The sequence below is a fragment of the Cupressus sempervirens genome, chromosome 11 (assembly GCF_028749045.1).
Source record: "Cupressus sempervirens isolate cs-2001-9-10 chromosome 11, ASM2874904v1, whole genome shotgun sequence".
NCBI classification, from domain to species: domain Eukaryota; kingdom Viridiplantae; phylum Streptophyta; class Pinopsida; order Cupressales; family Cupressaceae; genus Cupressus; species Cupressus sempervirens.
The window spans coordinates 205,706,780-205,724,710 of record NC_143128.1 but is presented as its reverse complement, the minus strand read 5'-3'; the positions used below and the strand labels follow the sequence as shown (position 1 = coordinate 205,724,710).

At 37.6% G+C, this 17,931-nt stretch overlaps 1 pseudogene; it reads right to left on the bottom strand.

The window, feature by feature from the left end:
* LOC149528891 (protein-tyrosine sulfotransferase-like) overlaps positions 1-17,931 on the bottom strand; it is a 130,398-nt pseudogene that overhangs the window by 96,285 nt on the left and 16,182 nt on the right.

Here is a 17,931-nt window from a genome sequence, read left to right as displayed (position 1 = left end):
TAATTTACATGAATAATGGTTGCATTTGTGTATATTTACTGGACTGTTACATCAAATGATTATAAATTTGTTTCTCTTATATAGTAAAGAATCTACATTATTGGGATGCTGGCACCAATTCTTATTAATTTAACAGTTTTGTTACCAAATATATTACTAGATTGTTGTTGCAGACATTTTTTTATATGAATAGAATTTTGACTTACTTCCTGGTCATCACATAAAACTGGATGGCCTTCATGGGTATCGAATCTATAGCTTCTGTGGCGTTTTAATCAGGATGCAGTTTATAATATCTCCTATCTATAAATCATTATTAATACATTATGGGAGTTCAATTTGAACAGAACTAACCTACATCCACATTTGAGGTCTCGTTGTAGAAGTTGGTTTTAACATAAAAACATTAAAAATATAAAGAGACAAAAATGTCTTAACAACTAAAACTTCAAAATTCATAGCAGATGACAAAGAAAAGAATGAAAATTTCTACAAAAAGTATTCAGCATCACACAGGAAAATGAAATATATGATAATATAAATACCCAATCTAAAAGGTCATTACGCATCCAAGGAAGCAGATACTTCCATGGCCAAATATGCAAGGTGCTGCGACCCACAATCTTTGTAAAATTCCTTTGTTTTGTATGCACGGATGATGATAAGTTTGGGTGTATGAAAATCCTAGCTGCAACCCTAATAGTAAATTTGTGAGTGCTAAGAACACGGTCCACAGGGTTGCGCATTATCGTTATAACAGATGTTCTCTCGCTTGGCAACATTGACATGAGGCTGTAATCATCATGAGTTGCCACCAACCTGCATCCCGGCTCGCTGCATAAGCCATGTTGATTAGAGATCAATACTCTTCCAAATAGTGAAAGATCTAATTCGAAATAAGGTGATCGTATCTTTCAGTCATATTATTGAATTAATTCAACTGAAAAGATTCAAATTACAGAGAGTTGCAACAAGGAAGCAAACAAACAGAATTGAAAAATATGCTCAGCATGATGCAAAACCCAGAAAAAAATCGTCTAAACAGATGATTTCATATAAAATTAACTAAGTTGTTGGTTCAGATTCTGGTTCGTATGCAGATTCGACATTCGCTCAAAATATTTTTGGGCTGGGCTCAGGTTCGTTTCAGGTTTGATCGTACAACTTTTTTTTTATAAAAAAAATATATATATATGTAAAAATATGCTACAGAAAATAAGTTCATACACCACTATACTAATACTAAAGCAATTTAGCAACATACACCACCATATATATTAACGATTTAGTTTGAATCGCATGACAAAATGTCAAAATACATTTGTTCACATTTGTGCTTTATTCCTTAGAAAGGCATTAAATTTTGTACACAGAAGCTGAGAGTAAATGGAGTGCTACCTAAAACCCTCCTTCCAAGCCACACTGTGAACAAATACATTCAAGAACAAAAGCAAGCAGATGAAGTTGCTAGGAGGGTAAAGGCTTCTCATCCATTACAAAATTGTAGGCCTTCAAAGTAAGGAACAATATGATCTTTGTCTTCAACTTCCACTACCAATGAACCCCTACAGAGGGCCATCCATCCTTGTGTTCTCCTCACCAACAGGTTGTAAGTAAGAGACTAATGGGAGCCTTGGAAACATCATAGAGACATTGTTGATCAAGCCACAGCAAGATGTGTCTATGCAAATGAATTATCATTTAATGTTCACTCACCATATTGGCAATGCATGATGAGAGCAATTGATGAGGCTCCAAAGGGGTTCAAGGGCCCTAGTTATGAGAAGATACTTTATTGGATGATGAGGTGGCCCGTGTAGAGGCTTCCATACTACCCATCAATGCTTCATGGACTGAAACTGGTGTCGCAATAGTATCGTATGATAGGAAAGATGCAAGGAACCACCCTTTGGTGAATGTTATCGCACTGTCTACAAAAGGTGCAATGTTCTTAAGAACTATGGATTGTGAAGGATAGGTAAAGGATGGTCCTTTCATTGCAAACATTCACATCCAAGCCATTGAAAAAGTTGGCCCTTTGAATGTTGTTCAAGTAGTAACTGACAATGCGAAGAATTGTAGGGTTGTCAGCTTACTAGTTGAGGAGCAGTACAAACACATTTTTTGGACCTTGTATGATGCACTCACTCAACCTAATGTTGCAAAAAAATTGGCACTAAAGTTGAGAGGATTAAAAGAATGTATGAAGAAGCATACAATATCCAAATGTTTGTCAGGAACCACCATATGACGCAAGCCATATTTAGACAATTCTCGGAATTGGAGATCTTGAAGATAAGTTGAATTGTTTAAATTTAAACAATTCAACTAAATCTAGTCACATTAGTTTAGTAAACTTTTCATGTTTTTAAATTGAATTAGATTACTCGATTTTAGACTTTTAATCTATTATTGTTTTGCTCTTTAAATAGGTTGCTAAGACTCACTTTGCCTAACACTATTGTTTTGAGACACCTTGTCAAGGTTAAAGAGGCATTATCTAGAATGGTAACCAATGTTAATCAGAGCATATGGAGGCAATCTAATAGTGTCAAGGCAACTGTCATTAAGGCATTGATCCTAAATGACTCCTGGTGAGATCGTGCTGAGTACCTTCTGAAGTTCACCAAGCCTATATTGAGCATGATCTAATACACTAACATGGATAGGCCTTGCTCGAGTGAGGTATATGATGGCATTGACTCTATGATTGAGGATATTAGAACCATCATGAATGAGAAAGAGCAAGATGCTGATGAAAGTTCTTCAAGGAGCTAAAGGTAATCATAGTAGAGATGGAACAAAATGACTACTCCTTTGCATCTAGTTGTCTTTGATTTGAGCCTCAGGCTCTATAGCCAATCGGTTTTCAAGGGGAGTACCACTAGAGCTACCTATACAAAGATCTTGAAGTTTCTCAAGGGTACAAGGCAGCCTTTGAAGACTCTTTCTTGAGCACCTACGACTTGTAGTAAGGTCTAAATTTATGAATTTCATGAGCATTGATGATTCTGGTCTTGAAGCTCTTAAAGACAAAAACAATGGTGGTACTTCCATGGACAAATGTACCAGCCCTTGCAACCCGCTGTCAACACTTTAATCTTAAGATTCTAATTTCTAATTTCTTGTTGATAAATATTCAAAACTCTTCACTCAATAATTTCAAACTTGTAAATCTTGATAGGTTTCTAGTTCGTCATCATCTTAGAAGAACTGGAGCACATACTCCTTCACCCATTCAATAAAATGCAACCAACTCCAAGAAGGCAGATAACTTGGCCTTTGTGCATTCAAACTTGAGGCTCACAACTCACAAAGCGAATACCTACAAAAAAGGGGAGAGAGAACATTGGAATGTTGAACCATAGTCTGCAGAGTTGGAAGCCCACATTGATGCACTTCTAAGTTGCCGGTTCGCGGTTCGGTTCCAAGTTCGGGTTCGAGAACCGGTTCACTGGTTCGACAAAATTTTGAAAAGGGGTTTGGGTTCGTTTGGGTTCGTTAGTACAAAAACATGTAAAAAAAAATTATTTTTTTTAAAAAAAAATATATATATATATACATCTTTACGAAGCATGAGTTAGAATTAGAATGTAGCATAGTAGCATAAACACATTTGAACAACAAAAAACTTTAAAACAGCATAAACAATATAGTAGCAAACCACAGCGATCATTGGAACCCCTAGCGACTAGATCTCTTCCCTTTCATTTAAAAAATTCATAACTGTATCTGATTAGTTTATGCAAATCAACAGTAAGTTTTAATAAAAATTTCTTCTTTTCATAAATTTATTTACCAAACTCTTATTATGATTAACATAATCGATTGAACGTGGTTAAAAACTAATTAGATCTAGCTTGCAGAAGGTAAATCCCTTTGACCAGCTGAATATTCTTCAATCTCTTTGGGCACAATCTCCCAAGCACTGATCAACAACAGTAAACTGGAAAAAGACCATTCATGGAGGCCTCTGGATAACACAGTCTGACGTCCAAGATTCAATATTCTTTAATACAATTTTTAATATACCTAGAGGAGAAATAATCAGCCAAACAATGATAGACAATGTGGTAAGTAGCTGCCCCACCTGACCATATTCATGTGACCGTAACTTTCTTCTGCAGGGCAACATTTCCCAATAAAACGTTGTTTATTGTTTAGTGTTTGAAAAATTCATATTGCTACTCAAATAGGCCCTGAAATTCCTCGAAATTGGTCATGGTGGTCGCCACATGTTGAGCATCTTCTCTTGTGGGTGTCTCAAATTTAGTAGCATTTTGATTCAAATAGAAAGTGTTTTACAGCTAGGGATTACTCAACACTAAAAAACTGTGGCATTGTAATGCCTACCAACCCAAACCCAAGATGTATCAACATAAATTAAATTCAAACATGCTGTAATGTGGAAAATTTATATGTGGTTCTCCTGGGTTCGAACCCTGGTCCAAAATTTTATGTGGTTCTCTTGGGTTCAAACCCTGGTTCGAACCAGATCGAACCAGGCCTCCAAAAACGAACCCAGGTCGAACCGGACCAGAACCACGAACCGGTTCGAACCGGTGTGTGGTCCGGAAGGGGGGGGGGAGGTACCCGTGCAACTTAGATGCACTTGCAATTGAAGAAGGTGAACATGATGATGAGATACATAGTGATGTGGAAGTTGATCATGAGGCTACGGCTGAGACTACTAATGCTAGTGGCACTAATTGTGCTTCTAATCTGCAACTGTCTAATGATGATGAATTCTTTGATGATATTTGATCACATGGCTGATTAGTAATGTTGACATTACTATTTTTGAACTGAAACATTAATATAGTACTGTATTTTGACATTTTGTCATGCCATATGAACTAAATAGTTAATATATATGGTGGTGTATGCGCTAAATTGCGTTAATATTAGCAGTGGTGTATGAACTTATTTGCTGCAGCATATTTTTACATATATATTATTTTTATGTTAAAAAAAAAATCTTGTACAGACAAACCCAAAATGAACTTGAACCCGCCCAAAAAATATTTGAGAGAATGTTGAACCCGCATATGATCCAAAATTTGAACCAACAACTTATATTATAGGTATTGATTGCTAATCTATATGAGAGAAAATATTGCTTATATATGACAGACCCAAGTTTGTTCATATCACCAATCATATTTGCCTTAATTATGTTTGTTGTGAATTGCCAGCAACAATTTTGGTTAGAAATAACAGGAAAATAGGATGACTTATCCATATTAACAGAGATATATATTGTTTATTTTAGAAAGTGAGAAAATGCTAAATTTTTCAGTGGCAATATATTGGAGTCAAATTAAAGGAGCTGACATTTTATTTATGCAAAGCACTGATACAAATGGTTTATTTACATGGGCAAATATGGTGGAAAGGTTTAATATCACATTTGAATGTTGTCGCAATAATTTATGAAGGGAATACAGATTACAATATACTCAAGTGTATTTTGTGTGGTTTATGCCAAAGCTTAAATCATCAAGGCCTATGTTAGTGCTTATGCTGGAAATTGTTTGCAGAAGTCTAAAACTGCATATTTAATAAAGGTTTATTATTCAACTATATCCTTAATTCTTCATTCACAAAATGTTGTGGACGATTCATATGTGGCTCGATATATAGTGAAGAAATAATATTGTGGCAAGTCTGAAGTTATTTGTGGGGTACATTTCACAATATAATGATTCATTTTTGGAATTAATATTTTGTGCTGGACTATTGAAGACATTACCTTTTTTATTTTTCTTTTTTTTTATATGCGCCGGGTAAACTTTTTAACGTGACCGATAGCGCTGGTGCGACACACCCACCGGTACCACGAGGACGGGGGAGACTAGAACCCGTGACCAACCCCCTGCAACAGGGAAGATTTGGCCAACCGAACTAGGGCCCCCGCCCCATTGAAGACATTACCTTGTGCAGATTTAATATTCACATTTCATTGACACCAAGAGGCACAAAAAAAAAAGTTGTAATGTTCCCGACAGTTTCTAGCCCTTTCCAACACAAACTGTGCACAAGGGAGTGTCTGTACAGTGACAGACAAATGTTTATACAGTATTGACAGGTGTTGTACGGTGTGGGTAGGCCGTATGGTGGAGCAAGGATATCATCATATGGTGAGGTGTGGATGCCGTACAGTGAGTATTGAGGAGGGTCATATGGTATGCAAGGTGGGAGGAACTGACCGACAAGGTCAATCATAAGATGGTACTTGAGGGTGTATTGTGGGGTGAAGATGAGGGCCTGCGGGTTGGTAGGATATTGTACGGTCGAGGCAAGGGTCCGTACAGTGCAAGCAGGAGGTTATACGGGGAGGTTGTGTGATCGAAGGTGGAGGGAACGCGGAGGAGCTCGACAATGCCAATTGAAATGCAAGCGATAGATATATTGAACACAAATAACTTGCAAAAACCAAAGACCAAATAAATATACAACTTGTTACCAAATAGTAATGATACTTCTGCATACAAATGGTGCTCCGATTTACCAAATCTGAGCCAAGCCATACACAACGGAATAGAGTGAGGGTTGAGTCCCACTAAAACTGAAATAGCCAAATAGGGAAGATCTTTCACTTCCGAAATGGCGAAAATCGAGAACTCCAACGGGAATTTGTAGTATAAAGAAATAATCCAAAGATGCATACCACCTACTACCTACATGCGGTGCTTAAAATACCCTTCAGAGGAACTCCCTAGGGTTTACAAAGATAGCCAATAGCCACACCTACGGAAACAATTAAATAAAAATTGGTTTGAGATATACTAAATCAATCGCCCCATAAATAATGGTTTGATTATTTATTTATTTTATGACAGGAATATTACAGTCCTCCCATCCCAAAATTTGCTCGTCCTCAAGCAAATGCAATGTCGAATGCTACAGAATGTGTTCACTTTCCCAAGTCACATCGTCCAACTGCAAGTGTTTCTAGCATACCAAGTATTCCCTCAGGGTACTGTTTCGTAGAGTCTTCTCCCGTACATCAATGATCTCAATCGGTTCTAACACAAGCTTCCTTCTTCATTGAGTGGTAGAAGATCTATGGTTATTGCGATGTTTTGTCCCACGGCTTTCTTCGGGTAGGAGACATGAAAGATGTTATGGATGCAGCTCCCATCTGGAAGTTCTAGTTCATAGGCAACTTCACCAATGCAACGAGCTACATGATAAGGACCATAAAAACGTGGCTTCAATTTTTCTTTCCCTTTTGCCTTCAATGAGGATTGCCTATATAGCTAGAGCCTGAGATATCTCGATCCTGTGTCTGTCGACATAGATCTTTTGTTGATTCCACGCCCTTTGTAAGTTCTCCTTCAAGAATCTCAAGATGTCTTGCCCTTCCTGAAACTAGTCCCTCGCCCTTGGTGTGTGGCTATCACCCTGTACCATGTCAATAAATGAAAGGGGTTCATAACTGTATAGTGCTTTGAAGGGTTTCATCCCAATCAACATGTAATAAGTGGTATCGTAACAGTATTCCCCAAAATGCATCTATTTGACCCATGCCCATTGCTGTGCCGAAACGTAGTTCCAAAGACAGCCTTCCAGCCACTTGTTCGCAATCTTCCTTTGTCTGTTTGTCTGAGGGTGCTAGCTAGTACTTGGCAACAATTTTGTTCCTACCAACTGAAACAATTATGTCCAAAAAATACTAAGAAACTGACCATCCCTGTCACTAACAGTATTTTGGAGTAACTCATGCGGACAAAAAACTTCTCTGAAAAATAAGTCAGCTACTTGTGCGGCCTGGAACTCTGAGGAGATGGCGAAGAAGTGTACATACTTCGCCAATCTATCAACCACCACAAAGATACAATCCTTTCCGTTTACCTTTGGAAGTCTATTGGTGAAGTCCATAGAGATACTTTCCCACTTTTGTTCTAGTATAGGCAAGGGTTGTTATAACCTGGCAGGTAAAGTGTGTTTGGATTTGTTTTGCTGACAGACTGCACATCCTCGTACATACAATACATCTCCTTTAAGTCCCTTCCACGAAATCCTCTCCCTGAGCTGTCTATAGGCTTTGAGAAAACCCGAGTGTTCGGCCAAGGGTGAGGCATGTATTTACTTCAGGATTTTCTGCTCAGGTTGGATTCAGGCATTAAGTATATCCGATCCTTATAATAAATGATGTCATCCACGACCTTGTATTGGTCATCTGAGTGTCATTATCCATTCGCTTAAATGGAAATGTGCTTTTGGAATATTCCACCAATAAGTGTGTTTTCTAGTCAGCTGAAATTTGAGATAGTAAGCAAATGGCGGGTTTTCTTGACAAGGCATCTGCAACCACATTGTTCTTTCCCTTCACATATTCAATGTGGAAATCCAAAGCTTGAATCTTGCTTACCCATTTATGTTGCCTCTTATTTAGAGCTCATTGCTCCAGAAAATATCTCTAACTATTATGATTAGTACGAATGATAAACTTGGCACCCACCAGATACTGCTGGAACTTGGTCAGTGCATGCATGATGGCCAATATCTCTTTGTCATAAATGGAATATAGATGCTCCACTTATGTAAGCTTCTGACTCTCATAGACTATAGGGTGTTTATCTCGCACTAATACCATGCCAAGACCCTCTCCAAATGCATCACACTCTAGAATGAATGGTTGATTGAAGTCAATTAAGGTGAGAACCAAGCAAGTGCTCATTGCTTCTTTTAACTTATCAAAAGTGTGTTGTGCTTTTTCATTCCATTGGAAGGAGCCTTTCTCCATGAGATCCATTAATGGTGCATTGATCTGAGAGAATCTGTTTACAAACCTCCGGTAATAACTGCACAATCCAAAGAACCCTCCCAACTCAAAGAGCGATTTTGGTGGGGGGCAATCAAGGATAGCTTGAATCTTCTCCTAGTGGACCTACACTCCATATTTACTGACAATGTGCCCTAGGTACAATATTTTTGTCATCCCGAATTCACACTTGGATTGCTTGGCAAACAAAGACTAAGCCTTCATGATCCCTAGGACTTCATCCAAATGTTTCATGTGTTCTTCCCAAGTTTTACTGTAAATAAGGATATCATAAAAAAATACAAGCAAGTACTTAACCAACTATTTGTTGAAGATGTGATTCATGCGAGATTGAAAAGTAACTGGTGCATTCGTTAATCCAAAAGGCATGACCAAGAACTCATAATGCCTGTAGTCACAACAAAAAGCCGTCTTCTCCACGTGTTCTTCCCACATTAGGATCTGATGGTATCCAGAATAGAGATCTATTTTAGAAAAATAAATCGCACCATGTAGCTCATCCAACAATTCATCGATCCTGGGAATAGGGTACCTATATTTTATTGTCTTCTTATTCAATGCACAGTAGTCCACACACATACACATCATCCCATCCTTCTTTTTTACCAATACTACTAATGATGCGAAAGGGCTAGAGTTGGGACAGATCCATCCTTTCTCGAGCAGCTCCTGAATCATTTTTTCGATCTCATCTTTGAGTTTTTGGGATGGCAGTATGGTGTTGTAATAACTAGTTTGGCACGAGCTTCCAACTCGATGGTATACTCAAACCCACGATGGGACGTATGCCAACAAGAATGTCTATAAAAACTTTATCATGGGTACTCAAGATATTCTAAAGATCATCATCCCGATGGGGTGTTCATTGTCTTCCTATTGGTTCTGTTGAAACGAAACAACGTGCAGCCCATGCAGTGTCAACATGCCAAAAATTGGTCTCCATCCCATGTGTCAAAACTTCCTTCGGTCCCTCATTGGCCATCCCACGAAGAACAACCTTCTTTCTATCGACAACAAAAGTAAATTCCATCCGCTTGAAATTTTGTGTGTATTCATCGAGTGTCTCCATCCACTGTATGCCCAGAATAACCTCCATATTATCTAGGTCCACTATAAAGAAATTCTCCGTCACAATGTGGTTAGCCATGGTGATACTCAATTGAGGAACAAGGTGCGTATAGGGGAAAAGTGTTCCTCTGACGACCTTGACTTGAAATCCTACATGCGTCTCAGTAGGTAGACTCTTCTTTTCACCAAAGATGATTTTATGAAGTTTAGAGTCACTCTACTATCGAGCATCACAATGACCCTCTATCCTTGAAGGGTTCCCCGTACACAAAATACTATACATCTCGGGCTCCCAACTAGGGCAATGGTTCCTCCAAGCCTTACGAATGCAGCAATACTCTCTGTACGGTTAAAATTAACCATTTTGGAGTCCTTGTGGGGATGATCATCTTCAATTGGTGGATTCTCCTGATCATCCTCATCATCAAATACGACTTTGATGTGGTGTATTTTCCCTTTACTGAGGCATGTGTGGCCAGGTTCCCATGCTTCCTTACAATTGAAACATGATTTCTTCCTTCAGAGCTCCTGTCAGGTAGCTTCATCCAACAAAGGCTTCTTCAGAAGAGGTTTGTTATCTTTGTCCCTTGGAAATACTGGAAGTTTGGAGTGGGAATAACCTCGAGAAGATAATGTTGATGATGATGCCATACTTCGCGCCTTTTTTATAAACTTCAAAAGGGTGGCAGGATTGAAACCTTTTACCCAACCCTTCAATGGTTTCGTCAATCCATCCATGAAGAGCACTATCTATTTTCTTTTGGAAATCTTTGTAACCAAAACAAAGAGTTTCTGAGATTTTGTGATGTACTGGTCGACCAATCTAGTTTGCCTCAATTATGTCAACTCTTTAAAATTAAGTTTTGGATCTTTACCATCAAATCTATCTATCAATCTTTCAGTGAATTATACATAAGTATTTACTTGGTCATGCCCCAGCGTGATAGTGCCATGATGTCAACATTCGTGCGTCACTCCCTCCAAGTGGAGTGCTACAAATTTAATTGCTTCTTCTGGCATTGGATTAAGCTGAAAGTAAGTATCGACCTTCATTATCCATGCTTGGGTAGATATGGATCCAGATCCGTCAAATGGTGACAGATTTACTTTACTCAACTTTCTTCTAAGATCATTGTTAAAATATCCTTGGTTTCCACCTCCAGAATATCGCATTCTCAATTCTGTGTAATCTTTGTAGGATATAGCCTCTTCCAAGTTTGCATTCTTCCAGTCTTCTTTCAATCATTCTTGAACTTCCTGAAAGGGTGGTTGCCTTCCTCTATGTGGTACCTTCGCCCATGTAGGAAAAGTCGGCATGAAAGGTCGAGAGCATGCCGGATGAGGATTCGTCTTTTTCGAAACTGAGTCAGTACTGTGACCATTTTGTTCTCTAGATATCTTATTGTCTACCAGTTTCCAAAGAACTTCTTCCATAAGTCACTGAGTGTCATTGATTTGTGCCTGATTCCTCAAAATGCCATAACTTCCACAAGAGCGGGTTCTTGATCTTCCATTCTATCAACTAAGTGGGATCTCCTTTCCCGGCTATAAACTTTCATTCACTATCCATAGGCTGGTAGAATTTTTGGCTCTAATACTACTGTAATGTTCCTGGCAGTTTCCAACCCTTCCCAACACAAACTATGCACAAGAGAGTGTTCGTACAGTGGCAGACAAATGTTTGTACAGTATTGATAGGTGTCGTTGTGCGGTGTGGGTAGGCCATCCGATGAAGCAAGGATAGCATTGTACAGTGAGGGGTGAATGTAGCATGATGAGTATGGAGGAGAGTCATACAAAAAATAGGTTGTTCAGTCTGCAAGGTGGGAGGAACTGACCGACTAGATTGGTCGTACAATGGTATTGGAGGGTGTATTGTGGGGTGACGAGGGCCTACGGTTGGTAGGATGTCATACAGTGGAGGCAAGGGTCTGTATGGTGCAGGCAGGATGTTGTATGGGGAGGTTATGTGATCGAAGGCAGAGGGAATGCGGAGGAATTCGGCAATGCCAATTGAAATGCAAATGATATATATATTAAACACAAATAACTTGCAAAAACCAGAGACCAAATAGATATACACAACTTGTTACCAAATAGTAATGATATTTTGACATACAAATGGTGCTCCAATTTGCCGATTTGAGCCAAGCCGTACACAACGAAATAGGGTGAGGGTTGAGTCCTACTAAAACCAAAATAGCCAAATGGGGAAGATCTTTCACTTCCAAAATGGCGAACAATCTAGAACTCTAACAAGTATTCGCAGTATAAAGAAATCATCCAGAGACGCATACCAACTACTACCTACATGTCGCTCTTAAATACCCTTCGAAGGAACTCCTGAGGGTTTACAAAGATAGTCAACTACCACACCTATGGAAACAATTAAATAAAAATGGGTACGAGATATACTAAATCAATTGGCCTATAAACAATGGTTTAATTATTTATTTATTTTATGACGGAAACATTACAAAAATTACACAAATATTTGGAGTAGAGGCTTTGGATGTGTTATGTTCAACACAAATAAAGCCTCTTCTGTTTCCAATTTCAAATTATAGAAGTGGGACACTGGGGAAGTTTTTGAATTCTGAGAAACATCTAAGGTTTGCACAAAGGCAATCAGGAGGCACACATTATATAATATCACTTAGTCCAAACTCGAGCACCCACTGTCGACTTAGCTCTTTAGTGAATAAGAGAGGATTGGAATTTATAGGATCTTATTAGAAGTGACAAATCATTGAGAGATGAGCCATAGAAATCTCTATTCAAATGGTAATTTGGGAATCAAATTATAGTGTGGTAATCTATAACGTTGGAATGTGAAAGGAGTAGCAGTATTGCGTAGCAAATGATGGATCCAAGAAGTGAAGTACCGGTCAAACAAATAAGTTAGTGTCACAGTGGCCATTCTCAATAAGGTTCCTAGCAAGGAGAGCATTTACCTGTGAAGGCATTAACAATTAGTACAGAAATCGTAGTTAAAAGGTAACAAATATGATTAAGAAGACGTATTAGTTGAAAGTTAATGGATATGGTATTATTAGACAAATCAATTAATAGTTATGAGGTGTCATTCTTAAGAGACATTCTAGGAGAAGCAATATCTTATATTTGATGGAAGAATGAAATTTATACATTATATCAAATATTTCAGAGGCAGTTGCGAGTAAGAAAATATCAATGCCATCTCCAAATTGCTGGAATGTCTGAGCGCCAAATGTCAAATGTGTCTTAATCTAATTATAACTATTTGAAAAAGGCATAATATTTTGAATGGTTGTATCTATTCGAAAAGACATGCATCTCTTCAAGTAAACTGTGAAAATATATAGACATTGCATCTGAAAACAAATATATATATATCAGGCTGATGATTTATTTTGGGAAGTGGTTTGGCCTCATCTCCTAGAAAGAATATGGAATTCTAAATAGCCAGAGGATTAGTTTCTTCGTAGAGATGTACACAAATATATGAGAAACCAGATGAAAGGCAATTTCCACCTTATTAGAAACTATAAACCAAACAATGTTTAAGTTTCAATAGCTGGGCACAATAATGTTAAAATCCCATGTTCATTCTGAGCATGATTTCTACTTTTGAGAACTCCTGGTTATATTGGCAGAAGACCGCATATCAGTATGGCTCTCTGATCAAACATTGTACCAAAGCTACTGATGTTGATTACATTTTGGAATCTGATTTATAACTGCTTCGATGAGATGCTGGGCTGAATCTACATTGCACATTACGATTCATGACCAACATTGCAACTCCAAGCTCTGTCCTGGTCTTCATTCATCTTGTTGTTTGTGGATGTAATACTTTGAACTGATTGGATATTTGAGGATTGAAGTCATCTGATGTTCACTTCAGATATAGAGGTTGATGACCTTCAGGAGTTAGAGGTTGATATTATTCATGCATGATTGTCTCTCAATACTAACTAAAAATTCTATGAAATGGAATAAGTGGGAATTCTACATTGTAGTGGGAAAAATAACCAATGTTCCATTCTCACTGTTTAATTTTTATATGGAGGCCTTTTCTGATTTATTGCATATGGACCCTCATTGGAGCAACTTGTATCAAGAATGTTGATTTCAAATAAGTATTTATTATCCTTAAGTATTATATTCATCTACTCATTGTAGTCTCTCTCTTATTTGTATTTCAATACATACTATAAGAGCAATAGCTATTTGCCTTGATCTTTTCCTTTAACTCCGAGGATGTTTTTGCAAGAAAAAGAAGAATGGTACATTAGGCATGCTACTAAATATTGTGTAGGACTCAATCTCATGTCTTCTATGGATCATGCTAGATAATGTGTCTTTTTAAGAAAGATTACTTTTTATGATTGGGATCATGTAAGATGAAGCATCTAGAGGATTTGTTTAAATTGACCATCAACGATTATATTGGTTCAAATGGAGAAGATCATGTTGAGATGACTTCTCTGGTAACCAAAAAACTGTAGATATCAAGGACCAAATAGTAGATATACATAGTGGTGACATTCTTGGTATTTTGCTTGGAAACAACAAGATAGCAAAGAAAAGAACCTTACTATAGTCTTGTGACCCAGCTCAGGACTAGCTCTATGCTATACCAACATAAGAGATAAGTATTTCACACCCTTGAATAATGTTCATTAGCTCATGTTATAACATTGGGATGGAAAATCATGCTTTTATGGTTAACATTTCCCTTTGAGATAGTTCAGTTTTTATCAACTATTTGGAATGTCTTTAAGGACAGATGAAGAAGCATAAGAAATTACACTCAAGGGAAGGGAAAACTTGATACTTGAAATTATGAAACTGAACTGAAGATGGACATCAGATTCAAGAGGAGTTTGATAATCTACCAAAGGAAACCATAAGGCAAGGAGGTCAAAAGGTTGATATCACATTCAGAAAAAACTTCAGATAGAAGCCATATTATCATGAATGTTGGTGTCACCAAACCTGGTGTAATGTCCCCATTTTTGGCGAGTCTATGCAATTGATGGAGTTAGCTCATCATAGCGACCCTCATGAGCTAACAGGGTGTTTTGGGGGTCCCAGTTGTGAACTTACTATTTCTAGTAAGTCTATTTTTGGTAGTTGCTATTTCTGGCAGTGCAGTGGGTGGCTCTGGCAATTGGTCATCACCTGCGAGTGAGCTCCTATTTTGTTATTTTTTATTGAGTTGCATTATTATAATAATGCTTCTATTATTATAATAATGACATTAAGTGATATTTCTAAAAAGCAAGTTGGAAAGTTTCTAGTGTTGAGTTCTTTTGGAAAACTTCCACGATTTCTAGAGTGGAGTTTTATGGAAACTTCTGTCAACGAGAGCTTATAAATAAGAGCTCATTTCATTGGGAAAAACACACTTGAAAATATATTTGCTTCTTTTGCCTTTGTGGCTTTTCCTATTTTCTATCTTGTGAGCCCTTGCTGAAGTATAAGGGACTCAACTGAGAAGTTCTTGGCAATTTTTCTGAGGTATACAATTGGCCAACTTTCTCCCACTGTGTCCTCTGTATCTAGGGAGAAGAATAATCTAGAATTATATGTCTTCTTACTCATTTCATCTGGCTAGGGATTGAGTTCTAGAAGTTATTCTGAGATTGAATTGCAAATTGTGTTGAGGGATTTATTAGTGTTTCTTTACATCATTCTGAGGCTATATTTTGGAGGTTCGATCTGTACAAATCAGTACATTGTGACTATTTGGGAAGCCAAGCTTTGGCTCTAGAGACGTCTACAATAAATGTTGGGGCTGTGACGTTAAGTCTGGGAGGCTGGACACCAAATTTCAGACCTGCATTTCAAGCTGGAGGTGTAATTTGTGGTGTTTTTGTTTGTCATTACCTATCCTGGCAGCGTTACAACATCTGCAATAAGGGAGCGGCGTCTTGGAAGCTACGCGTGGCATCATAGAGGCTGGGAGAACTCTTCAGGCCCAGCGATCACTTAAAAGGGACTGCGATCAGGAGATAAGGGTTAAATTTGATCAAATAGAGACTGTGATCTCTTTTACTGTAGCTGCACACACGTACTGGAGTTGTAGTTCATGTTGTCAGGATCTGTGTTCAAACTAGATAACCTGCTGGAGGCAGATGTTGGGTGTGGAAAGGCTTGTTAGCAATTATACATGTGCTGCATTTCATCTGGCAAAGTAGTGATTGGGCCTCTACACACAAGAGCCAGCAATTAAGGGCCTTTGCAAATTAATTACAGGTGTGTGAATCTAGGAATTTAATTCTGCAAACTGGTTTCAAGTATTGGTGATCAAGTTGGGCACCAATATCATGTTCTAAATTTGTAACATTCTGATTATGAAATGGAATAAAGAAATCAGTTGCCAATCAATTTTATTTGGTAAAGTCTATGGTTTAGCATTCAGTTCCTGAATTTAAATTGGAATATATTTAGGGAACAAACCCTCCAACATCATTTTCAGTTATAATAGAACTTGTTAGCCAAGTGTTTGATGAGATGTCGAACAAATTTTTTTTTTAACTTTAAAATTGGAGTTGTTCAGTCATAGCCAGCAAAGGGTTTTTACACCTGGGGATAAATCCATAGTTTATTACAGTTGCTCATGTTACTATGAGATCAGACAAGTATGTTTGTATAAATCCATAGTTTATTACAGTTGCTCATGTTACTATGAGATCAGACAAGTATGTTTGTATATGAGAGACTACTCTGATAATTAATGTTGTGATCTGATCACTAAAGAGAGAGTTGCTAGAAGATCTGCCAGTGGATCTTTGATCATAGTGACTCAAAGGGAGTAGACCATGGAGATTGTTTCTAGACAAGGTACATTATCACTAAAGAACGAATGATTGATATTCTCACCAAGTCTCTTACCAAAGTAAAGTTTGTGCAATTGGAGATTAGCTTGGAGTTGTGAAGACTGAAGCCCTTGCCAAGAGGGAGTCTTGGCATCAATGATTTCTTGATATGTACTTTATTGGATTCTTCTCTATGAGAGAGAAGCTTAAAGTGGAAACCTTGTTCCACCCTTTGGCAAAATTGTGATAGATCCACCTTCTAATATGGTTCATGGTGGATGTCATGTGTGTGACGCCATGACAACACCACGTGAGAGAATCCATGGTGACTCCATGTAAAACAAGTTTGTCATACGTGTGACTATGACTTTATGGCCCCCTGTGTACATTATTGAAAGGTGACGATCTTTCAGATGATATACACGTGTATCTGACATTGAAAGGTGACGACTTTACAATGATTAGTTCTCTATCATGGCGAATATCATGTGACTTGATATTCATAGAGATGTCATGATAGTTAAGTATCTCTTGGATATTTTGATAGATAGCATGAGACTTGATATTAGTTAAAGACCATTATGTTTCTTATGAGATAAATCCTGGGGAATAAGTGTTTCCGTGGATATGCCATGATTGGTTATGGTAGATATCATGAGACTTGATGTCAGTGCACACGCCATAACTTGGATATATAAGAAGAATGTCATGTGTGACTAGATATTCTTGAGCATATTATATCCTCAGATATCACAGTATAGGTGATATATCTTCTCACAAGAGATGAGCCTAATGTGATATATATACTTGGTTGGATTCTTTATCTTCCCTAGCTAAGAGGGAGTGTTGATTTAATAGCTTCGTTCAGCAAAAGCTGGATGATACTATTTGATCTGTATTTAACATGCACACATACATACCAATATACTTTGCTTATATTAATACACACACATACAGATTAGAATCCAAATAATCATATTATCATTCACCGAATCTAATATTTATCTCCAATTATAAATCTAATTCTGTCAATCTGTTCTGATCGATTTATTTAATAGGTATCAATTGCTAATCAATATGAGAGAAAATATTGCTTATTTATGACAGACCCAAGTCTATTAATATCACTGATCATATTTGCCTTAATTAAGGTTTATTATTGCCTAAATAAACAGGCAGTATTTAAGGTAATATAATACACTGGTTAAATGGAAAGGCATGCCAATGAATGGACATGTCTCCACTCACATGGAGGTATATCTACTC